The 26,403-nt window shown below is 36.9% G+C and overlaps 1 long non-coding RNA gene across 2 annotated transcripts; it reads right to left on the bottom strand.

Moving 5' to 3' along the window:
- Positions 1-760: 760 nt before the first annotated feature.
- LOC143646092 (uncharacterized) lies at positions 761-25,481 on the bottom strand. Of its 2 annotated transcripts, XR_013157269.1 has the most exons (4): positions 25,272-25,481; positions 23,659-24,015; positions 11,454-11,599; positions 761-881 (listed from the first exon to the last, which is right to left on the bottom strand). It is a non-coding gene; the product is annotated as an uncharacterized LOC143646092 (long non-coding RNA). The 2 variants fall into 2 exon arrangements; XR_013157270.1 differs by lacking the exon at positions 11,454-11,599.
- Between the last annotated feature and the right edge of the window lie 922 nt (positions 25,482-26,403).

The raw sequence follows: 26,403 nt of genomic DNA, 5'->3' as shown, positions 1-26,403 counted from the left end.
TGTCCCTTCCTGACGTGTGCGCCCAAGACTCCACCCCTCCCCGAGAGTACTTAAGCCCCACGCTTACCCCGCTCTGGGTCGTCCGAGCCCCGGGGTCTTCAGACCTCAGACATCTCACTCCTCGGGTTCCCGGGTGGCCCATCCCGGAGTGTAACAATAAAAGCCTAAAGCCCGAATCTGGCCTCAGTGAAGACTTCTCGCGACCGCTGGCTGGGGAAAGCGCCGGCTCCAGCTTACCCAGGTTAATTCCCGCGAGCTCGCCCCAAACCCACCCAGTGTACCGGTCGCGCGGCCCGGCTGAAGCTATCAGCGGCACTCTCCTTAGAAAAGTTTTCTGCAAGTATCTCAGTTTACCATATTCTCACTCATTCCCTACAATAACTCAGAATTTCCTAATCCAGCCTCAAATGAATAAGGGAGTAGAGTCATCACATCATCACTTACACTTTATTGGTTTCTCAGGGCCTCTACATAGAATCCAATTTATGTACTGCTTTCAACGGAAAAAATGTCCCTTTATGGAAAGATGTGCTTACAAAGAAAACTTATATTATCTCTGTAAATCAGGTTGCAGACATAGATGTTCTATGAAGAGGAGGAAAATTCTGTAACTGCTGCTCAAGTTTGGAAGTGACATGTTACCATTTCTATAACTAACCTGTTAACCCAAGCACATTTTTATATCATTTTCTTTTGATCTTCAGAAGTAAATTACAAGAAGCTTCACCTCAATTTTAGAATTCATATATTTACTGTTAGTACAGCTAATTCACACTTATTTCCATTGTCATCCAGATGATAAAACTGAACTCTAGGTTGAGTGGCTCACGGCAAGTGAAAGCTGGGTGTCCATGGGCAGCTGTGGTGGCACCTAGTGTGGCCTGCAGAAGAAGGAGAACAAGGGGGGCCAGAGTAAATAACCAGTGACAGGAGTAAAGGATGAGAAGGTTCCTGGTGGGGCAGGGGACAGAGATGTTGGCATCCAGAAAAGAAAAAACACAGAAGAGATCTTTTGACACCACTGAATCAAGTTGCAAAAATGGACATATTAGTAGTTAAAGTTGAAAACTTGAGAGTATAAGACCTCTTTCCCCAAGACATAAAATGAAGAGAATCTTTAGAGAATGGCCTTATTGAACCAGTGAACTATTGCATCCAGGATGTGTGATGATTGCGTTTGCACTTGGGGAAACAAGGCTTTTATGCAAGAGCAGCACCAAACAAATCTAGGTGAAGAACTTCAACAAATGTGTTGTTTTATCACATAGTTATGTATTCACACCATGATAATATTTACAATATTTCCATCACACCAGAAAAAGAAAAAAGTAAAAACTCATACATATCATACCCCTTGCTCCTTCCTCTCATTGACCACTAGTATTTTTTTAAACATGGTTTTATGGCATAACATAACATATATACAAAGCAAGGAAAGAAAAAGACAGTAGTTTTCAAAGCACACTTCAAGAAGTAGTAGCAGAACAGATCCCAGAGTTTGTCATAGGCTACCATTCCATCATTGCAGATTGTTCCTTCTGGCTGCTCCAGAACAGTGGAGGTTGGAAGGAATGTTAGTATAGTGATTCAGTGGCCATGCTCATTTGTTGAATCCCATTTTCTCTGCTGCACATCCTCCTTCTCCTTTGGTCCTCGTCCCAAACTATAGGGATATTTGGGCAATGTTTGCTATTTTTTTAAAAATATATTTTTATTGAGAAATGTTCACACACATAGAGTCCATCTGTAGTACACAACCAATGGATCAAAGTATCATCATATAGTTATGTATTCATCATCATGATGAGTTTTAAAATATTTGCATAACTCCAGAAAAAGAAATGAAAAGAAAAAAGAAAAAATGCACACACCCCATACCTCTTACCCCTCCCTCTCTTTGACCACTATAGTTTCAATCTACACTAATTTTTTTACCCCTTATCTCCCTTATTATTTACTTTTTATCTTTTTTTCCTCATATATCCATACCTTGGATAAAGGGAGCATCAGACACAAGGTTTTCACAATCACAAAGTCACATTGTAAAAGCTATATAGTTATACAATCATCTTCAAGAATCAAGGCTATTGGAATAGAGTTCAACAGTTTTAAGTACTTCCCTATGGCCACTCCAATACACCATAAACTAAAATATGATACCTATATAATGCATGTGGGTCACCTCCAGGGTAGCTTTTGCATTCTGGAGCCTCTCAGCCAATGAAAATTTGTTTCTCAACAAGTGGTTTTAACAAGATGGTTTCAGTCACAAGATGCTGTGTTTGTGGAGTTCTTTCATATTGTTATCTTGTGAATGACTCACTATATTCACTCACTGGAGCATTTATGTGGCATTTGGATATTGCTGACCACCTCTGCCCAGTCTCATGATCTATCCTCCAACACTTCATTCAGGTGAAAATCCAGGAATTGATTGGAGTAAAATCTGACACAAAGGCTTTTTGACTATGGATCTTCCTACCTGTGTTGGTTTGCAAGCTGTCAGAATACAATATATCAGAAGTGGAATGGCTTTTATCAAGGTGAATCTAATAAGTTCTAAGTTTACAGTTACAAGTAAGTGAAAGTGTCCAAATTAAGGCACCAACAAGAGTTTCCCTTTACTCAAGAAAGGCTGATTTGTCAGGAACACCTCTGTCAGCAGAGTAATCATGTGGCTGGCATCCGTTTTTGCCTTGCTCCTGGGCTCCATTGCTTTCAGTGTCTGTTTCTTGGGTGTTCCTCACTTTAATTCTCCAGAACTGGCTTTCATCTGCTGGATTCCCTTGGATCTCTACAGGTTCTGGCTTGCTTTAAATCTTCTGGTAACATCTGCTGGGAACTAAACATCTCCAACATCTCCAACATCCATGTGTCTGGTCTCCAAGTGTTGGCATCTATGTCAGATCTGGGCTCTGTTGGCTCTGAGGCATCTGCTGTTTTTCTAGGCTATGATGTTTCTGTCAGCTCTGACTCTCTCCAGAATGTTTCCTCTTTTAAAGGACTCCAGTAAATTAATCAAGACTCACCTGGAATGCGTAGAGTCACATCTCCACCTAATCAAAAGTCACACCAACAAATGGTGTGTCATATCCCCATGAAGATAATCTAATTGAAAGAGTACAATCCACAGAATTGAATCAGTACTAAAAGAAATAGTTCCTCCCACAAGATCAGATAAGGATTAAAATGGCTTTTTGGGAGTACATAATAATTTTAAACCAGCATGTAACCTCTGATGATTTATTACAATCTTTGACTCATGTATATGTGAATGGAATTCATTTGACAAAGAGCATCATGTTCTGAGTTCTGTCTTCAAATCCAATGATTGTCATTTTTGCTAGATTGGACTGTTTTGCAAACAGAAAAGAAAAGAAAACTCTGTCTTCTTCTGATTCTTCCCTAACAAATGTTTTTCTATTGGGTGGAAAAACTGAACCCTAAATATTTTGAACTCATTTATTCCATACTCAACTATAACCTGATAGTACCACAGAAGCTAAAATAATGTTTTCTGATTCCAAATTCAGAATTCTATTCTCCAGGCCTTAGCTGTTCTTCTTGGCAGTGACATTTCATTCAGCAATAATCTTCACCAGTAAAGGACCAGCAATACAATAGGTAAATTTCCTAGGACAATTCCTTTGTTGCTTTATTATTTTTAACCAAGTAAAGCTCAGATATAAATGCTGAAGTTTCTACCTTTCTTAGGCTTCTAGAAATGTAATCTCCTATGAGCTGTCTCATTGCATCAAAGCTTTCCTCAACCATTTCCAAGATAGAGGTGAGAAATAGAACTTAATATTATGTCCTTGTTCAGTTCTTTAAACATTTATTTACTGTTTTTTGAATTTTCATATTTAATTTATTAAATTACATTTTCAATTGCTAGGTACAAAGTTAGCTATTGTTCTTGTGACTATGTTTCCATGAAATTCCACATATTAAAATTATAATTTTTACTTAATATGAACACAGACAAACATATACATGCAGAGAGAGAGAGAGAGACAGAGAGAGAAGGAGAGAAGGAGAGGGAAGGAAGAGAGAAAGAGTGATAGATTACTGAAGTATATCCTTTGAATTGTGTGTCAGATGAGGATGGATTGATAGTATTACATTTCTCAATTAAACTTTGCAAAATTTGGTTACAAATCTTAGATCGAATTTTAACACAACTGCTTAATAGGTATTTGACATTAGTCTTGTAAATTTAACCATCTGAGCTTATTTGTTTAAATTAAACAGGTGCAAGAAATTAAATCAGTTAATACATCTTGAGTGCATAATATATCTTGCATATTCATCTGTTAATTCAGTAGTTCTCAATACAGAGATGATTTGTCCCACCCAGGGGACATTTGACAATGTATGGAATCATAATCCCAGTTACCATTGCTGGGGAGGAGCTATTAGTGTTGCATGGGTAGAGGCCAGGTATGTTTCTAAACATTCTGCAATGGTCAGATGAACTGCCTCTCAGGCAAAAATGTCAATTTTGTTGAGGTAGAGAGATGCTTAATGATTGGTAACTTTTATCTTCTCCTACTTCTGTTATTCCATCTTTTCTCTCTTCACTTCCATACTTGCCATCTACTAAGGTTATATAATGATAATGTTCTCCAATACTTTTCTATAGACTGCTCCCATCTGATTCTCTGAGACCACTGCCAGGTTGTCAGCACAAATGTTATGCCTTTTTCACTGAAAGTTTAGTAAGTGTACAAATAAAAATAGCAAGTAAAAGCTGGGACTAACATAATTTTGGCCCTTTCTCCATTAAAGACAACAATACACAAAGAGGACATTTTCCTAATTGATCATTGTTGATGACTTGACTATAAGAGTGTTATTGAGCTGGTTTGAAATATTACATACTCCAGAAAAGCCATGTTTTAATCCTTACTCAGTCTTGTTGAAGCAGTCATTTCTCAAAGAACAGAGGGAAGCCAAGAGCTGAAAAGCAACCTTGGGGAAGAAAAGTGAGGAACCCACACAGGAACAGATGCTGAAAACAGCATAGCCCAGGAACAAGGTAACAGCATGTGATCAGCATGGCTTCCTAGCTGACAGAGGTGTTCCAGGCACATTGGCCTTTGTTGAATTAAGGCATCTTTCCCTAGATGCCTTAGTTTGGACATTTTCATGCCTTAGAACTGTGAATTTGAATCTTATTAAACTCCCCTTTATAAAAGCTGCACCTGTTCTGGTATATCCCATTCTTGCATCTTGCAAACAGTAATAATTAATACAGTTATTCTCTGGGTATTTCACCACAACCTATCTAATTCAGCTCTCATGTGGAAGGGTGCTGCATATGCCTGTGCCAATAAGTTTCAGTCTGGCCCTCATCTCTCTTCCAAATTCAGACATCACGTTTATAAATTAGCTCAAAACACACACAAAAAAAGAAAATAAAATACCCAATTGACTATTGTTTGGCTTCCACCCCATAGATATTGCTGAATTGTGCTGTATAAAAATATTCCAGCTTCCCCAACCCCTTTTCTAAAATTCTAATACTTATCTCTACTTGACATTGAATTGACTACCTTAACTATAGTATCACTTCCTTCCATAGTGTCAATCACACCAGGTGGATAATTTAAAATTTAATAAAACATATATATCACATAAGATGTCTGCTTTTAAACATTTACAATGCCAAGAATATAAAATTCATTGCAAACATTATCAACTTCACTGTCATCTTCAGCTATATCTTCAGAGATCTTGTAACCTATTTTAGTCAAGACTTTCCCACAGTGCTGTAATTCCCTTTTCTGTACTGTCCAATGTGCTAAATCCTGTTTATTTTTAATCCTCCCATTGAATATACCCTTACTATTCAAATTTCTTGACTAACTAAAGTATTCAACCATATATGATTTTACCTACTTCACATTCCCTTTAATTTTGACACTGATCACCCATTGCCATCATGTTTTTTCCCTTGATTGGTGTTGTGGATTTGGGATTTGTTATCTTCAATTGTATCCTCAATGTAATACGTAAGACCTCATTATTTTATAATAGCATAGCTCTGTACTTAAATCTACCTATTTGAGAGTGAATTTAATTTATAGTAGTAGACTGATTGCAACACTATATCACATAAACATATATGATTGCTATCAGATAGTGAAGTCCTATAGTGTAAATAACAGTATAAGCCTATCGGTAATTCATAACATCCAATAAATGTTTTAATTCACATTTTAGAAGGTAATGCATATTTCTAGAAGATGTTTTCCATTGCCCCAAGCGATGTCTTATTTTGAAAACTACAGATTATGGGGTTGAGCATAAGACTAACAATTGTGTAGAAGACAGACCCTACTTTGTCTTATTTGGGATATGGGAAGAGATTGGGCTCATGTACATGAAAATGGTGGCTCCATAATATAGGCTAACCACAGGGAAATGAGAGGAGAAGGTGGAGAAGTCTTTCTGTAGACATACAGAGGAAGCCATCTGGATGATGGTGACCAGGATGAGAGTGTAGGAGGCCATCATAACTGCTAATGGTACAGGAAACTAAACAGTGGTGCTGATTAATACCCCAGTCTCACAGGGCAAAGTGTCCTCACAGAACAGATGCAAGACACCTGGAAGCTAACCTAAGAAGTTATGGATTTCTCTGGATCCACAGAAGGAGAATATTTTATGGTGTAGAGAGTACATATTAAGGCATCAAAAGCACAAGTTATCCATGAGGTAACAGCCATCTTCAGGCAGAGGGACCAGTTCACATGGAGAGGATAATTCAGAGGCTTGCAGAAGTCAACATAACAATCCTAGGTCATGAAGCCCAAGAAAGCCATCAGTACCAGGGCCAATGCCAGGAATATTCAGGCCCCACATCCAGACACAGAAATGGCTGCCCTATGCAGAAGGTAAAATCAGTTAAAAACTTGGGGACAATTACCATTGTGAACAAGATGTCAATGACAGAGAGCCATCAAAGGAAAAATACATATGAATTTGATGGTGGTAAAATCAGTTAAAAACTTGGGGACAATTACCATTGTGAACAAGATGTCAATGACAGAGAGCCATCAAAGGAAAAATACATACGAATTTGATGGTGGGGGTCAAACAGGATCAGCAGATCCAAAAGACTATTTCTAGTCAGTGTGATAAGTAACATCCTGGTGATAAGAGCAAAAAAGCAAAAATGTGCTGGGGTGTACTGTACAAGACTGGAAGAATGAATTAGTGAATGTGTGGTTCTTGGAATGTATCATCCTCAGAAACTCCAAATAGATAAAAGGAAAAGCACCATAATGTGGAAACTATTTTACAATTAATTTGTTCTATATGGAAGGTGGCCCATTACAAATGTTGTTTATGTTACTTTAAGAATTTTGGGAGAAAATGATAAACCAGTGGAACAAAAGTGATCACATTATATTTGTTCTTGATTTGGTGTTACATGATGTGAGACTGTCAATAAGACTGACTTTTTACAAGTTTTAATATATTTTGGATACAGACATTTTCAGTGTGAAATATGTTGAATACTATGTGTGTATTTATAGGGTTTTTGTTGGTTTACCAGTGTTTCACCAGCACTCTTAGTGATGGCTTTCCAGTGGAATATATTTAATCATAATGATTTTCTGCACCTTCATATGTTCCCCTTGGTTTGATAATGCTGGTCCTTAGAACAAAGCAATGCACTATAAGCAAGTATGTTATGAATGAAAGAAGTTCATGGAATCATCACATCAGACAAAAGTGCACAATAGTTATGTTTTGGTTAGAAGAATCAAATTCTCCTGAAATGCATAAGAATTTCCTAGATTATTTTTCTGCACATACCTAGAGTTTTCTATATATAATGGTCATTTCATTCATACTTTCCCTACAAATGACAGCCACTATCGTTCACTATTTTGACCATTCACCCAACTTCCCATAGCCAATAGGGATATGGTGGATAGTCTTGTGGTCATTTTTTTGTGGTGATGAGAAAATTAGGTAATTGTCCCAGTTGTAAATGACCACTTTATAATCCTCTGTCTTTCAAAATCCCACATCCAAGCATGCACCTTCACCTAAACAGGGGAAGCAAGGCTAAGTTTTGTCCAAATATGAAATGCCTTTTAACCTCTAATAAGATCAAAACTGTACACCCTCATAAGATCACTTCTTCAAGAAACAATTTCAAACATCTTTTTGAAATGTCTTATAAAAGTGATGAAGTTTTTATTTATGTATCAACTCAAGACATTTATACAAATTAAATAATTTTCTGTGCATAAATTTTAGCACTCCTTTGGTTCCATACAGGAATAAGGTTTCCAATAATCTGCATGTCATAAAAATTCACATTATAAAATGATGTTCTGATGATTTAAAAAGTGGGGTGGGTGATAGTGACCTGTGCACACTGAACTACAAAAATGTTTTCACATGAAAACTTCATTAATAATTGTACTACATAACTACTATGTATTTGCATTTAAGCATTTAGCATAATACATCTGTTGATCAAAATACACAAAAGCAAGCAAGCAAATATTTATACAAAAGATATCAATTATCCATTATAAAAATGTACAAATATAATAAATAAACACAAAAATGATAGCAATGATCCATTATGATAATTTATAAACATTAAAAATAGACACAAAATAAAAATAATAGCTGCAGAGTTTACCAATATTATGCAAAAGATCTGATAATTGGGACACTAATTTTTTAAAAAAGTAACCTAAAAACTAAGTGCTCATTAATGTATTTCAGATAACATTTATACTTTATTTGCTCACTTGCAATTTTAGATTATGGAATTCAAATAAAAATACATATGGTGAAGAGTATTTTTATATACATAATTCATATTACAATCCACATAGTCTGAGTAAATGCCTACATCTTCAGATAAATATATGTTTACTCACGCCTTCTTCCATTGAAAACCCCACTTCATCTTACATTATCACTCCTAAAAAGTAGAGTAGAGTCTTCTCAAAGCTACCAGTACATTTTCTAGTCCCATATCACCCTGCACCTGGAAGAACAGCCAAAACTATCATGAAGCCATTTTCTTTATATCCTACAGTACTGTTGTCTCTATCATATTAACATATTTACTGCCTCATTTTACTTTATACATATTGGCAAGGAATTTCTATTTATTTTTAAGTGTATATTATTTTTGTAACTGTTATAAACTCATTTGAACAGTGAATTTTTACCAAGTTTTTTCTTCCTCATTCATAGATCTCAATATTATTAAACATATTATTATTTAATTAATACTGATTAAACATTTTGATAATTGTACTTTGGTGAAAAAAGCATGGTATTTAAAGTCAAGATTTAATCTGGGATTTTTTTTATATTTACTAGCTCTATATCCTGGTGTGAAGAGCTAAATCTAAACCCTAGGATCCATCATTATGAAATTGAGATTTGTCCATCTCAAATATTTCTAGCACAAGGTATATGTAAAGAAGATATGGATATGGATTATTTTTTATTTTAAAACAAAAAGTGACATGATAATGAATTAAATTTTTTGATAAATTTATTATTTCCAGACCTAACTAATGAAATGAAATGACTTTGAAAAGAATTGGTGCACTCTTTTCACCCAGTTTCCTCAAGCTATAAACAGAATGTCTGACTCTAAGGACTTTCTAGGATGTTAACACGTTCATCCCACAAACATGAGGTCTTCGACTACTGAAAGAAATCAACTCCCAAGGTAAATCAATTATGATAATTACTTGCCATGAAGACAACAGAAGATCACTATGCATATCACAATGCGGACAGATAGACCCCTGCCTAATGACCAAACTAAAACACCAGAAGACAGTAGAAGAGCATAAAGAGGAATTTGAAAGACTAAATAGAAAAATAGTGGTTATAACATGGATTAAAGACACTGTTGACCAAATAAAAAACATAATAGAGGCACACAACACCAGATTGAAGAGACAGAAGAAAGAATAAGTGATATAGAAGACAGGATAACTGACTTTGAAGATTTAAAACAGCAAATGGCAAAAATTATGGAAAAACTTGAATTGAATCTCAGGGAAATGATAGACAAAACAAAGTGCACAAATAAAAGAATCATTGATGTCCCAGAAGGAGAAGAGAGGAGCAAGGGCTAGGATGAGTAGCTGAAGTTATAAAGGGGGGAACTTCCCAACCATTATAAAGGACACAAATTATATAAGTCAAAGAAGCCCAAAAAACTCCAAACTGAGTAAATCCAAATAGGCCTTTCCCAAGGCACATACTAATCTGTCTGTCAAATGTTGAAGAGAAGCAGAAAATCCTGAAAGCAGCAAGAGGAAAGCAATCTACTACATTAAAAGGAAACCAAATAAGACTGAGTTCAGACTACTCAACTAGCGCCATAGACGTGAGAAGGCAGTGGTGTTATATTCAAGATCCTGAAAGAGAAAGATTTCTAGCCAAGGGTTTCTATACCCAGTCAAATTGTCCTTCAAAACTGAGGGGGAGATTGAAGTTTTCACAGACAAAGAAGTCCTGAAGGAATGTTCAACAAGAGAGGAGCTCTACAAGAAAACTAAAAAGGAATTCTGCTGGCTGAAAAACAGGAAGGTACAAAATTGAAGAGTACCACTAAGGATAATTTAAGGAATACAAAGAGAAAGAGGGAAAAGAATATATAGACCTGACAAAGTAAAAAAGATAAGACAGTGGGTTTGAGAAATGCCTTTTTAGCAATAATTTTGAATGTTAATGGACAAAACATACCAATTAAAAGATACAGATTGGCAGAATGGATTAAGAAACATAATCCAGCTATATGCTGCTTACTAGAGACACATCTTAGACACAAGGATACAAATAGATTGAAGGGGAAAGATAGAAAAAGATTTTTCATGCAAGTCATAACCAACAGAAAGCAGGAATAGCTATACTAATATTGGACAAAATAGACTTTAAAACTAAAGACATTATAAGAGACAAAAGACACTATATACTAATTAAAAGATCAATTTGTCAAGAAGATATAACAATCATAAATGTTTATGCTTCCAATCAAGGAGCTCCAAAGTACATGAGACATTGGCAAAACTGATGGGAGTGATAGCTGCTTCAACAATAATAGTAGGAGACATCAATACACCACACTCCTCTATAGTTAGAATAACCAGTCAGAAGGTCAACAAGAAAACAGAGAAGTTAAACAACTTGATAAATGAATTCAACCTAACAAACATATATAGGTCTTTGCACCACAAAACACAAGGATATACATTCTTCTCTGGTGCTCATGGTGCATTCTGCAGGATAGAGCATATGCTGGGGCACAAAACACGTCTTTATAAACTTAAAAACATTGAAATTATTGAAGGCACTCTCTCTGATCACAATTGTATTTAGCTTGATTTCAATAACTACCAAAGAATGAGAACATTCACAAACATATGGAGATTAAATAATACACTTACCATAACTTGCCAAATAAATTATTCAGATTGGCAGACTGGATTAAGAAATATGATCCATCTGAATGCTATTTACAAGAGACTCATCATAGACCAAGGATGCAAACAGATTGAAAGTGAAAGAGTGGATAAAAGATGTTCCATGTAAACTGTAATGAAAAGAAAGCAGGAGTAACTATACTAATATTAGATAAAATAAGCCTCAAATGTAAAGACATCATAAGAGACAAAGAAGAACACTAGATATTAATAAAAGGGAAAATCCACCAAAAAGAAATAACAATCATAAATATTTATGCTCCCACTTAAGGAGTTCCAGATGTATGAAGCAAATATTTGCAAAACTGAAAGGAGCAATAGATCTTTCAACAATAGCAGCAGGAGCCTTCAATACATCCCTCTCATCTTTAAATAGAACAACCAAATGCAGAATCTACAAGGAAATCTTAGGGAACTTAAATAATTTTATAAAAGAATTATTCCTAATACACATATATAATTCAAAGACAGGAATCAAAGTTAACTTCCTCAATATGATAAAGGACATACATAAAAAACACAGAGTCAGCATTATACTCAAAGTTGAGAGACTGAAAGTTTTCCCCCTAAGATCAGGAATGAGACAAGGATGACCTTTGTCACCATTGTTACTCAACGTATACTGGATGTTCTAGTTAGTGCAATCAGGCAAGAAAGAGGAATAAAAGCCTTCTAAATTTAAAAGGAAGAAATAAAACTTTCATTATTTGCAGATAATATGATACCATACTTAGAAAATCCTAGCACATCTACAAGAAAGTTTCTTGAGCTAATAAATAAATTCAGCAAGGTGGTGGGACAAAAAAATTAATGTGCAAAAATCAGTAATGTTCCTAACACAAGTGATAACCTGACAAGTCATGTAAAAAATTCCATTTAAAATGGCAACTAAAAGAATCAAGTATCTAGGAATAAACTTAATGAGGGACGTAAAGCTTCTATGCAGAAAACCACGTTACACTGCTAAAAGAAATCAAAGAAGATCTAAGTAGATAGAAAGGCATTCCATGCTTATGGGCAAGGAGGTTAAATGTATAAAAGATGTCAGATCTACCCAAATTGATCTTCAGATTCAATGCAGTAGATTGAATTCCAACAACCTACTTTGAATGTTTAAAAAAGCCAGTTACCAAATCCATTTGTAAAGGAAAGTGACTGCAAATAGTTAAAAATATCCTTTAAAAAGAAGAACAATGTGGGAGGATTAACACTTTCTGATTACACAGCTTATTATAAAGCCACAGTAGTTAAAACAGCAAGGTCCAGAAAAAAGAAATGGAAGTACTGACCAATGGAATTGAGTTAAGAGCACAGAAATAGACCACCAAATAGATGGTCAACTGATGTTCAACAAGTCCCCAAATCCACTGAACTTTGACAAAATGGTCTATTCAATAAATGGACTTGTTAGAACTGAATATCAACAGCCAAACAAATGAAAGAGGACCCTTCCCTTACACCCTATACAAAAATAATTTCAATGTGGATCAAGCTACTAAATATAAGAACTGTTCCATAAAAATCATAGAAGAAAATGTAAGAAAACATCTTCAAGTCCTAGTAATAGGATGTAAATTGCTAAACTTTACACCCAAAGCACAAGCAATGAAAGAAAGAGTAGATAAATAGGACCTGTCCTAAATCAAATTATTTTGCATCTGAAAAGACTTTGTCAAAAAGGTGAAGAGGCAGCCAACCCACTGGAAGAAAATATTTGGAAATCACACATTGGATAAATGTTTGATATAATGTATACATGAGCAAATCATACAATACAACAACAAAAGAACAAACAACCCAATTATAAAATGGGCTACAGATAGGAATAGGCATTTTTTTCAAAGAGCAAATACAGATAGCTTCAAAACAAAGAAAGAGATGCTCATATTCATTAGCTATAAGGGGAATAAATGCGTATCAAGACTACAATGAGATACCACCTCAAACCTATAAGAATGGCTGCCATTAATCACACAGGAAACTACAAATGTTGGAGTGGATGTGGAGAAATTAGTGCATTTATGCATTGCCGTGGGACTCTATAATTGTACAGCCACTATAGAAGACTGTTCATTCCCTAGAAAAATAAATATCGAGTTGCCCTATGACCTGGCAATACCACTACTTGGCATATACCCAGATGAGCTGAAAGCAGTGACACAAACAGACATTTGCACACCGATGTTCAAGCAGCATTTTTGACAATCACCAAAAGATGGAAAGAATCCAAGTGCCCATCAACAGGCAAGTGGACTCAAAAAATATAGTATATACATAAGATGGAATGTTTTGCAGCAGTAAAACAAAATAACATCCTGAAGCACATGGACAGATGGATGAGCCCTGAGAAATGAATCAGACATAAAAGGATAGATACTGTATGATTCCACTTTTATGACCATGATAAAGTTAAAGTTGGATGCTCATAATACATAATATAGGGTAGGCAACCTAGAAATATACAGAAATTAAAGATGAATGAATGGTTAGCTAATGATGTTGAACTCAAATGTAAGGGAATAAAAAGAAGTGAAGGCATTTCACTAGTATGTCTACAAGTAACATTACCATTTGAAGGTAAGCATGTTGGAAAACGGTTGTATGGACCCATTTGTCCCACCAATTAACACTACAAACATGAATAATTTCTGCATAAACTACTTCAAATATATGAATCTGGTAGAAAGAGTATAAAAGTTCAGGGTATTGGGAGAAAATTGCTATTGCATGTGATGGGCTTGCTTGACAGGGAAAACATCAACAGTCCCACAGCAACAACAGAGGTAAATAATGGGGGTGGCATAAGAGTTAAGGGGAGGTTTAGATTTCCTACTTTGTGAGGGTGTACATATTGGTTATTCTTTCCTTGGGAACAAGGAAATTAATTAAAATTGAGAGTGTGATGGACTGTTGATTTTTGACATTACACATGATGCCCAATGAATGGAGGTTGTTAAAGGATGCACTGAAGTAGATTGGTGAATGATGGTGCACACATATGATGAAATATTATGCTGCTACTAAAAGGAACAAAGTTGTGAGGCATGAAACACTGCAAATGAAATTGTGGTCATTTGGTAAGGTAGAGTAAGCCATAAACAAAAGGGCAATTATTGTATGGTCTCATTTAGAAAATATTTATAAGCAAATAGGGACTTAGATTATAAGCTCTTTTAGCAGTCATATACAGCAGTGTGGAGTGATAATTGTTATATCTGGATTCTGAGAGGCTGTTTTATATATGTACAACCTTGTATTTAGAGATAAGAGAGATGATGGTCAGTTTGGGATTATGATAATTCAGAATACAGGGGTTAAGAAGACATTGTCTATATTTTAGAGCCTCATATACTCTTTGAGACCAAAGGAAGAAAATTTTATTTTGTCCAGAACATAAATTTTCTGTAGTACATAATCTAACTGAACCTGGCTGTATAGATCAGCTAAACAATCCAAACACAGGGATCCTAGAATAAGAATGAGGACCTTTAATACTATATAGCTTAATACAGTGCCTGGATATAATCCAGAGTACATTAAGCAGATAATAAAAAAAAATTGGCAATGTCCCTTGAGGGATAGGAGAAAAAATATGGAACTCTCAAACTTTGCCACTGGGGAAACCCTTGATATTGTGTTAAATATTAGGGACACCCAAACCTGTAGATCAAGTCCTTGATCTTGAGGCTCGTTCTTTTGAAGTTTATATATGTAGCATATAAACTTAACCTACCTATAGGTATGTCTAAGGGTTACTTCCAGAGACCTGTTTTGTTACTCAGATTTTGGCTCTCCCTCTCTCTGAACCTAACTCTCCAAGTGAAATCTTTGCCCTCTCCACTACATGGAACATGACATCCAGGGGTGAATGCCTTCCTGATGGTGTGGGAAATGGCTCCCAGGGATGAGTGTGGCCCTGGCACCATGGGGTCAACAATGCCATCCTGACAAAAAGGGGGAAAATAAGTATAACAAATAAGGTATCAGTGACTGAGAGAGTTCAAATAGAGTCAAGAGGCTATTCTGGAGGTCACTTTTACACAAGCTTCAGTTAGATATTGCTACCTACCATAACTCACCAAAACTGAACCCAAACCATTCCTATAGCTCCTAAATAACACCTAGGTCATTATATAAGATCCTGCAAAGGCTCCATGCACTAGGATAACTTTTCAGAAACCAACAACCTCCATATGGGTCTCTGGACCACATAAGTCCTGAAATGTAGAGGGTCCAAACTCTCCAGCAAATTAGCTAGTTCCATCCTCCTATCCCATAACATTGACAACCCATTCCAACAGGAAAAAGTTAGAACGAGCATAACCCAAATGCTCCTAAACAGTGGGAGAAAGATCAAAAGTGATGGTGGAGTTATACAGAAAAGTTTGGGTTTAGCAAATGAGTACTGAATCAGCATATTGATATTTATTTTGGTCTCCAGTGTCTTAGCACACCTAGAAGTAAAAACCTAAAACTGGAATTGTAATGCGTATCAAACTCTGAAACCTCTTCTACAACTATTTTGCAGTGTGCTTTGAAATGTATTGCTTTTTTTCTATTTGTAATATTTTTCACACAAAAATTTCTTATAGGATCTAGTGTTTTGGAGCACCTAGAAGAAAAAAAATTGAAATAGTGGACGTGTAACCCGTAACAAACTCTGAAAGCTGTTCTGTAACTACTTGCTGAAGTTTACTTTGAAAATCATTGCTTTTTTTCTTTTCTTTTGATATATGTTATGTTTAACAATAAAAACCTTTAAGTAAATATCTACAATGAGATAATACTTCACAGGTATAAGAATGGCTACTATTAAACAGATACGAAACTACAAATGAAAAATATATAGAGAAATTGGAACGCTTATGTTCTGCTGGTAGAAATATATAATGGTATAGCCACTATGGAAGTCAGTCTGGTGATTCATCAGAAAATTAAATATCAAGTTGCCTTATGACCTGGCAATACCATTACTTGGTACATACCCAGAAGAGCAGAAAGCTATGGCATAAACAGACATTTGCATAACAATGTTCATGACAGCATTATCCACATCTGCCAAAAGATGGAAGCAATCCTTGTGCCCATGAAGAGACGAGTGGATTAACAAAATATGGTATACATATGCAATGGAATATTATGGAGCAGTAAGATGACATGTCATCTTGAAGCACATGACAATGTGGATGAACTTTCAGGACATAGCCTTGCATGAAATAAGCCAGATGCAAAAGGATATATACTGTATGACTGCATTTTTATGACTATGGTAATGGTAGAGTGAGAGGCTTATAATGCACAACAAAGAGGACCTAGAGATACAGGTAAGTTAGAGATGGGTGAATGGTTATCTAATGAGGTTAAGTCAAATGTAAGGCAATAGTTTGAAGTGCAGGCAGTTCACTGGTGGGTCTATAAATAATATTGCCTTTTCAAAGTTGCACATTATTGAAAATGGTTGAATAGGCTCATGTGTCCCACTGATTGACACCACAAATATAAATAAGTTCTTGCATGAGCTACTTCAAATGAATGAATCTTTTACAAATAATGTGCAATATCAAGGTATGGGGGAATATTGCTATTGCATGCTATGGGCTATGTTTAACAGGAAAAAATCAACAGTACCTCAGTAATAATTTTGGAGGGAAAAGTCTTAAGAGGAAGTTTGATTTTCTATTTAGTGGGGGTGTGTTTATCAAGTATTATTGTGCTTGGGATCCATGATATTGTCTAAATTGTTAAAACTGAGAGTGTCAATGGACTGTTGACTTAGGACACCATACACGTTGCCCAATGTATGGAGGTGGCTGCAAGATATACTGACTGAGAAGTAGAATGGCTAATGATGCTGTATGCATAAGATTGAATATAGTGATGCTACTAAAAGTAAAGAAGTTTTGAGGCAAGCAATATTGTGAATGAACCTAGGACATTTTTTTTTGAGGTAAAATAAACCAGAAACAAAGAAATTATTGTATGTTCTTATTTAGAAAACACAAATAAGAAAAGTATATTCCCAAAGGAATCAGTCACCCAATCTCCAATCTGTCCTAATGAATCAACCATTCAACCTTGCTGTGCTTGAAAAACCTGTAACCAACTTCTCTGAGGAAAGAGCCCTCACTGCTATGACTAAAAGGTTAATGCTGCTTCACTAGATGAAACTGCAAAGAAATGTTCTGAGATAATAGGATTGCAAGAAATTTCTAATACTTCATATTACTTATGGTTAATTCCCATCTTTCCTTTCAGACCTATAACTAGACTGAAGTCCCAATAGGTCCCAAAAGATTAGGTACAAGCTGTGACCCATGAGGAGGTGTGGTATGCTCCAAAAACCTGCATGATTTTTCCAATTTATATAGACAGAAATCAGGGTAGCCTGTGTGGAAATGGATATTATGTAGTGAAATAATGGTGGAAGTAACATAAAGTTGCATCAAGCTGAATTTATTGATAAGGACCCATTAAGCAGGTATTCTGGATTCTATGTGGAAGCTCAAGGGAATCAAAATTGCTCAAAAAGCTTCTTTGTGTTGTTGGCTGATGCATGGACAAAAACATTGTTTTCATGTCCTGATGTTAAAATGCCAGAACTGTCCCTGTGAAATATAGATAAAGGGATTCAAATGCCTAGATAGATCAGAATGTTAGAGTATGTTAATCACATAAGACCTACTGACCCACCACAAGAATTTCCAGAGGACGCAACTTTCACAAGAGCCAAGAAGAATAAATTTGGGAGAGCAGTTTTATCATCTCTGAGGTGCTCTTCTGTGTTAGATAACATATAATTATGATAACTGCTGTGACTGAACTTGAATGCTTAAACACAAGGGGAATGATGGGTTCATGGGCTGGCAGAAGACAACTGGCACTACATAATCTACAATGCCGAGGTGGATGTAGCTATCATAATATACAGCAGACTCAAAGTTGTAATCAAAATAGACTGACTATCACAGAATTATGGTGTTAACACTTAGATCATGGGGTACCTAGAATAAAATACATGAGCAGCCTACTAAATTCTTACATGATATGTATAAGCAGAAGAGCTCCAGATCAAACGGACAAAAGTCCAACTTGAATAACAAAAACAGGGCCATGGATGGACACTTAATCAATTTGGAAACTTGACACAGTTTACAGACCCAAAACTATTTAATTGAAGGAAAGGCCATGTCTCCTTGGGGAAGGACCATGCCACAGTGCTCCAAATAATCATCCAATCTATGTGCTATTTCTCCCATAGCCAGCATTCACAGGTCCAGGAATCAAGTGGTAGAAGTAGAGGTGGAACCACTCATTATTATCCCTAGTGATCTGGTAGGAAAATTTTTGTTTCCTGTCCCTGCAAACTTGAGCTCTGCTGTTCTACAGGTTTTTGTTCCAGAAGGAAGAGTGCTTCCATCACAGCAAACACCAATGATTCCATTGAGCTGGAATCTAAGAATTCCACCTCATCACTTTGGGTTATTTATGCCCTTGGATCAACAAGAAGAGAGGGAATTATTTTACTTGCTGGGGTGATCAACTCTGATTATCAAGGGTAAATAGGACTGCAACTACACAATGGAGATGAAGAGTTTTCCTGGAATATAGGAGACCTCCTAGGGTATCTCTTATTACTACTATGTCATGTGATTAAAATAAATGGAAAATTGCAACAACACAATACAGACAGGACTACCAATGGATCAGAAACTTCAGGAATGAAGTTTTGGGTCACCCCACTCCTGGTTCCAAGCTGTATTTGTCAGGGTTCTCCAGAGAAACAGAACCAACAGTATATATTGGTAAATATTAGATTTATAAAAGTGTCTCATAAACTGTGGGCTTGTAAGAGTCCAAAATCTGTAGGGCAGGCTAAGAGCTCAATGAAGGTCCTCAATGAATTCTCAGGAAAGGCTGACTGGCTGGAGCAGAAAGTGAAATTGACTTTTCTGTATTCTCCTTAAAAACCTTCAGGTGATTAGATTAACATCACTCATTGCAGAAGACACTCCCCTTAGCTGACTGCAGATGTAATCAATTGTGGATGCAGCCAGTGTAATCATGATTTTTAAGTCCATGAAATGTCCTCAGCAACAGATGGACCTGTGCTTGCTTGACCAGATAACTGGGCACTATCACCTGGCCAAGCTGATACATGAACCTGGTCCTCATAGGTGGGAACCAGAACAAGAAGAGGCTCTATGACAGGTCCAGAATGCATTTCAAGCTACTCTGACATTGGGTCAGGCAATACAGCAGATTAAATGGAGCTTCAAGTGTGAGTAGCAAATATCAATGCTGTCTGAAGACTTTTGCAGGCCTCTGTAGGAAAATAAAACTACTGAGCTTTAGGATTTTGGATCAAAGCTAGCAATCCACTGCAGACTACTCTCCTTTTGAGAAATAGCTTTTGGAATGCTACTGTGCCTTAGTAGAGACCAAATGCTTAACTATGGCAGTGGACTATATGGAGACATAAAATGGAGTGAGTTATTAACAAATAACAAGCAAGAGGATCTCAAAACTTTATGCTCAGTGAAAACTTATGCTAAGGAACACACATGTTATGACTCTGCTTATATTATTTTTTCTGAAATTAGCAAAACTACATTCATAGAAAGCATATGTGCAGTTGAATCATGTTGAGATTAGGGCCTCTTTTGATGCAGAAGGACAAGAAGGTGTTTTACATGGTTTTGATGTTGCTTACTCAATTATTCTTCACAATCCTAAAACTGTGCACTAAAAATTTAAGGTTAATTATATATCCACGAAGTTGGGGAGTTAAAATAGGACTTTTTTTTACTGTACATTTTCTTGAGTGACAACTTAGACTGAGAGATGACAAGATTGGTATCCCTTTGGATTTGAGGTAAATTCTGAGTCATCATCTTACTCTTCTGTGACCTCAATGAGTTGTGCCTCAGGTGAAATAGGAACCCCCTCTATGTCATGGCTCAGTTGTGACACTTACCAGACCTGTAGCATATCTTGAACAAAAATTTTTAGTGATGATATTAAAGAATTGATAGCCATAATTATCCCAAATACTGTCATTATTTATGTTGATATCTCAGTTCTAGTGAAGACTAAGAGTCTGGTACCACCATGAGAAAGTGCATAGTCCAGAGGGGACACAGAATCTTGAATGGTCAGATCCAGCACAAGATGGAGGGTTATGACAGGTCAGAGGAACATGATGAAAGTCATAACTCAAGGAATAGTGATAATCACTGCCAGGGTCACTCCCTGACTTATACACACCTCCAGAACCTGCCATCCTTCACACTCAGCCCATTCCAACATCTTCACAGAACATTCTCTTGATGACCTGAGCCTTCCCTGGGCTGGAGCACTTTCAGAATAGAAAATGACAGCCACCTCTCCTCTTGTTGTGTCCCTATTCAGGGTAAGCATTTCACTTTCAACATCTTTAATCTTTTAAAGAGTTAACCAAATAAAATGCTATTCTTCCTTTCTGTACCTGATTTTAAAAGCCCAACCTACACATACATGCAGTGTAAGTCACAGGGAAGACTGTGATGATGGTGAAATTTAAGGATTGATCTGAGTGGCCCTAAAACCACATTTCCCATTGAAAGTTTCCCCTTTGCTTTGTATTGCAAAATATGAACTGCCCTTCCTGGGGGTCAGCACTCATGCCCAGCTGTATGTTGGAAAGGTATTTGCAAGGAATGAGGGAGCCAGAAGATGTAAACAGGAATTCAGGGAAACATGGTGCAGAGACAACTCCATTCTCCAAAAATAAAGTGGACAATGCACCTTGCAAATACCTTTCCAACATACAGCTGGGCATGAGTGCTGACCCCCAGGAAGGGCAGTTCATATTTTGCAATATAAAGCAAAGGGGAAACTTTCAATGGGAAATGTGGTAGATATGGCATTTAGCCTTCTCATTCCACACTAGGCCATGGAGCCACAGCATTCCTACAGCAATACAGTAGTGACATCTGAGAAGACACAAAGACTTCTGTGTCACCCTGGGAAGCTGTTTCTATTGAGTTCTGCTTCAGGAGATTAAGATTTTGTTCTTAGGCCTGAAGAAAGGAGGCCAAGGTCATAGAAATATGGAAGACAAAGAGGTGTAGTGGAATACAGACAAGAGCTTTGAGAGACCAGATATCAGGAATGAGGTCTAAGACAGGCTTTGGTTCTGCACTAAGAATTAGAGAAAGTCATGAGATGTGAAGTTCCCCCCAACCCACAACCATAGAGTCTCCCACACCTTCTGCTTTGCCCAGGCTGACCTCCTTTTCTGCAACTGCATATAACTGGAAGCACTGCAGGATCATCAGCATTAATCTAAATAATGTAGGTTCTTTCTACAGGCCAAGCTCATTCTTAACCAATGCCTTCATAAGTAAATAGGTGTTTGACAGACTCAGAGGAAAATTGAGGTGCTAAAGCAACTCCAGTACCTTATTGGTGTGAATATTAAATCCATAATCCCCTCAGAAACCTATTCAAATGTGGAATCAAATATGGCTGGAGCCAGTTTAGATATGGACAAGCCAGGGCCCAGTAGGGGAAGCAGCAGTGGGCATCCTACAAGGGGGAAACTGCTGTCTCTGTTCAGAGAGGATAACTGGAAAGGACCTTAATGTAGAAGTCCTCCCTTTTAAGCCTAGCATTGTTGGTTGGAAGCTTCATCCAAGGGGGTATAACTGAAGTTTCACTCCTATTTGGTGTGTCTTCTCTGCTTACATCCCCTTTCGCCCTTCTAGGAACAACCTCAAGAGGGAGCCTGGGGTCAGGGTTAGAGTAGCGGCTGTGTAGCCAGACTTCCTGGCTCCAACCTTATTCCCCTGAATCAGTTTTATGATCTTTGTGAACTTGGGAAGTATCTCACATCTCTGAGTCAAATATCACTTCTCTCTGAAATGAGGGTAACAGCGCTAACTTTGAGACATTCTTGTTCTAACCCAGCTCTTGATGAGTGTGGGTCAGTGTAGCCCCAAGATCAAAGAACATGTTAGGTATAGAGTTAGACATGGGCTTTTATAAGGATTTACTAATAGGAGAGGGACCCTGGTGGTGACCAATCAGAGAAAATGGGATTAATGCTCTGCAAATGTGGGAATGCAAGGGACAGCTTATATGGGGTAGAAAATATGGGTATTCTATAGAATATGAGAGAAGGGGTCTCATGACATAGGGGTTTGGAGATATTTTATCAACAGTGATCAGGGGAGAGGAGTTTTAATGCTTTAGAAGATAAATGGTTATGACATAGTCTGTAACTCTTTCCTCCTTGAGGAGGTTTGATAACCACTAACTCCTGTCCCAGTCATGGGACTACAGACAGTAGTTTTATCTCAATATGGAGGGGGAGAATGGGCCCTGAGTCTCCAAAGTCCACTTCCATACAGCAGAGGACCATAGGACAAACATTGAATCTGTACTTCACAAAAACAGTATAAGATACAACAGAACACTAGGAGTTCCCCAGATATAATAACCCTCTGAACACTTCACCATGACCAAGAAAAGGAATTAAACCATTTAGATAGGAGGTCTACTGATAATTGTTGAATATTATCTATGTGTTCTTGCATATGATTTAAAACTTGTGAAACACTGTGCAAATAATCAGGAATATATACACAGTACTGTGCATTAATTAAGGCACAAGTGCTGCTTTTTGCTGTACTGAGAATATCTAAGGCTATGTATTTTGTCAGACTACTTCTTTAAACTTTATGGTTTCTTCATTTAGTAAAGATGTAGCTATTTTGGAATCATAATGCACTTGAGCAGATGGGCCCTGCCACATATTTTTCAGTAATTATTGCAGCTCTACTTGGTCAAAAATGTCTAAAGGATACTGCCACCAGGGAATGCATTTTATTCTTTATCTAGCTTTAAACATTTCCCAATTAATAGGAATATGCTATAAAGAGTCATATAATGTTGCAAAGACAGAGGGTTGTCCCATGTACAACATCCTGTCCTGTTATAGAGTAAATAGGGTGAACCATATTGACTGCATGTCTATAGTCATCCCTTAAGAGAAGGATATGCCGTGTTGGCTGGAGACATCTTGTTGGTGGAAACACTATTGTTTTATAGTTTAACAGTAAAATTACATAGTATCATTCTTTCCCCATACTTGGTCCATCCACACCATGGACCCCACTGAATCACCCACCTGATATCTTCTCCCACTGGCCTCTTCATTCCACATGTTTCCTTAATCCTGACTCAGTCTAATGTGTTCCCTTTCTGTTGAACATTAGGCTAGAGAGCTCATTTTCACAATGTCCCAGTGGGTAGGCATCTTCTGTTTCAACACTCTCAGGCCAAGAAGACTCATGTTTGCTCATTTAGCCTTCGCCTAGAGGCACTTATTTGGCAAGAGCTTGTCCTTTTTAGTTTCTCACATTCTGTTGTCCAAAGAGGGTGTCTTTCTTTTCACCATTCACAGGCCTCACTCCAGAAAGACCCTGAATTCTGCCATGTGGCATCTAGATGCCTCTTTTGGCTTCAGTTTATTCTTCATGAGTTTCTGGATATGAGATACATGAACAGAAAAAAAGAGGAGAAGGGATTATTTCCAAGAAAATAGAAGCAGGACTGTGAACTCAATTCCAAAAAAGATTTAGTTATCTGATATTGAGCAAGATACCTTAAAGACCCCTCCCTTTCTAAGCATTGATGATCAACCAAAGCAGTTGTATGAGGAAACTATCAAGGCCATGGAGTTCACTGTGTCCAGACCCAAATAAAGAAATTATGCAAGGAGAGGTGAGCTTTGCATTTCTCAATTTATCCATGAATAATTGTTCAATCTAGGGATTCTAGTCACAGATGAATGCCCCCATGCCACCAAACCTTCTAGGGAAGAAAGATGAAAGGAAATGATGTATTTTTAGGGGAACCACATCTTTTTAACATCCTGATAGTCAAAGCTCCAACTGGAAAGAAACATTCTCCTGGCTGTGCAAATGGAGAGTCCACTGACACAAATAGTTTGCCTTCTGGGGCATAGGACCTCCCAGATACAAAGTTGTGCAGCAGAGATGACCAATTCCCAGGGTACTGACATCCACCTGGAGGTCATAATAAATGATGTAGGGAAATGGGAGCACAGGGACCCTAAGTTTCAGGTCCCTTGTAGTGCCCATGACACCAGTTTAAACTTAAATACAGAAAAAGAGAACCAGACATGCTCACATCAGGAGAGTACCAGGAAGGGATTGGAGTGTTAGAACTCTTGCTTTCCACATAGGTGATGAGCCACTCTGCCCATTATAGGATTATAGGATGGCCCTGCCATCACAGCTTGGGCCCCAAAAGGGACAAGGTCCTCACAAAATCAAACACAGTAAAATGATTACCCACAGTGTGCAATGTATTTGTCTATGGTGAAATGAGAATATTCAGAGATGCCTTGAAACCAATTGGATGAGTTTTATTATTGAGTGATGGTGTCCAAGCTGTCCTCCCTCCATCCCTTCCAGTGCTGGTGTCATCTATAAGGGCCCACAGGCAGGTACAAGGGGAGCCTGTGTCCCAGGTCAGAATCACCACTTCTTTTATGTCCTGTATTTCCCACAATCACAATTCCTCCCTTACCAGATACCAAGATATCTGTTCTTCCTACCTCAAAAAATGCCTTTAAAATTTAATGAGCTGAGACTCAGCATCAAGGGATTGAGAAAACCTTCTCGACCAAAAGGGGGAAGAGCGAAATGAGACAAAGTGTCAATGGCTGAGAGATTCCAAACAGAGTCGAGAGGTTATCCTGGGGGTTATTCTTACGCATCAAGTAGATATCATCTTGTTATTCAAGATGTAATGGAGAGGCTGGAGGGAACAGCCTGAAAATGTAAAGCTGTGTTCCAGTAGCCATGTTTCTTGAGGATGATTGAATAATGATATACAGCTTTCACAATGTGACTGTGTAATTGTGAAAGCCTTGTGTCTGATGCTCCTTTTATCTACCATGTCAATAGACGAGAAGAACCCATGAAAAAAAATAAATAATAGGGGGAACAAATGTTAAAATGAATTTAGTTTGAAATGCTAGTGATAAATGAAAGTGAGGGGTAAGGGGTATAGTACATATAATCTTTTTTTTCTGTTATTGTTTTGTATCTTTTTCTGTTGTCTTTTCATTTCTTTTTCTGAATTGATGCAAATGTTCTAAGAAATGATGAATATGCAACTATGCAATGATATTGAGAATTATTGATTATATATGTAGAACGGAATGATATATAATGTTTTTGTTTGTTCTTAATTTTTTAACTAATAAATAAATTAATTAAAAAAATTAGTCATCCAAATAAAAAAAATCCCTAATACAGTAGGCTACTTTTTAGGAAGCAAGCTCTCCATCAGATGAAATTTAAGAGAAACAACAAGGACCAGTTCACTGTGATTAGATAGAGGGTTGCGTGAGATCATTTCAACTCCAAGATTATGATAGAAATTTTATAATTCTCATAAAGAAGAAATTTTCAGTTGTATGCTAATCAGCTGGATCTCAAAAAAATGAGCAAAACAAAAGTAAACAAATAAAACCATTTTTTGTAACATTTTAAAAGCCTTATTTGTGATATTTGCTAATGTTCATGGTGCAAATACACCCACTGAAGATTGATTTCAAGCTATCTATGGTTTAATAATTGACTCTCAAAATTCCTGAGAACATCCAGTCAGGTATTGCTATTATAAATCAGTTCTTGGACACCACTATATTCAGTACATACTCCCAGATGTTTTTTAAATGACATTTTCACTTCTCCTTGGTTCTAGTTCTCAATATGCTGATTTGCTGCTTTCCAGTAAAGGAAAAAGAAATCCTAAGTTGGAATGTCAGACTATGCTTCAGAACAAGAATCATCAAACTTTTCCTATAAAGTGCCAGTTAATAAATATTTTAGCGCAT

The sequence above is a fragment of the Tamandua tetradactyla genome, chromosome 9 (assembly GCF_023851605.1).
Source record: "Tamandua tetradactyla isolate mTamTet1 chromosome 9, mTamTet1.pri, whole genome shotgun sequence".
In the NCBI taxonomy this organism is placed as follows: Eukaryota; Metazoa; Chordata; class Mammalia; order Pilosa; family Myrmecophagidae; genus Tamandua; species Tamandua tetradactyla.
Note: the sequence above shows the minus strand (reverse complement) of the source record. Positions and strands in the feature narration are given on the sequence as shown.